The sequence below is a fragment of the Oncorhynchus keta genome, chromosome 15 (genome assembly GCF_023373465.1).
Source record: "Oncorhynchus keta strain PuntledgeMale-10-30-2019 chromosome 15, Oket_V2, whole genome shotgun sequence".
NCBI classification, from domain to species: domain Eukaryota; kingdom Metazoa; phylum Chordata; class Actinopteri; order Salmoniformes; family Salmonidae; genus Oncorhynchus; species Oncorhynchus keta.
Genome location: NC_068435.1, coordinates 38,288,200 through 38,288,524, shown reverse-complemented (window position 1 = coordinate 38,288,524; position 325 = coordinate 38,288,200).

The window sequence follows — 325 nt, the reverse complement described above, 5'->3', positions numbered from 1 at the left end:
GTCCCAAGAGTTTGTTTTCTTTATATATATATATATATATATATATATATATATATATATATAGTGCCTTCAGAAAGTATTCACACCCCTAGACTTTTTAAACATTTGGTTGTTAGAAAGTGAGATTAAAATTATATTTTTCTTTCAAATACCTTGTCAAAGTGGAAGAAAATTATATTTTTTAATGAAAAATAAAACATCTTGATTAGATAAGTATTTCAACTGCCTGAGTCAATACGTGTTAGAATCACCGTTGGCAGAGATTACAGCTGTGAGTCTTTCTGGGTAAGTCTCTTAAGAGCTTTGCACACCTGGCTTGTACAAT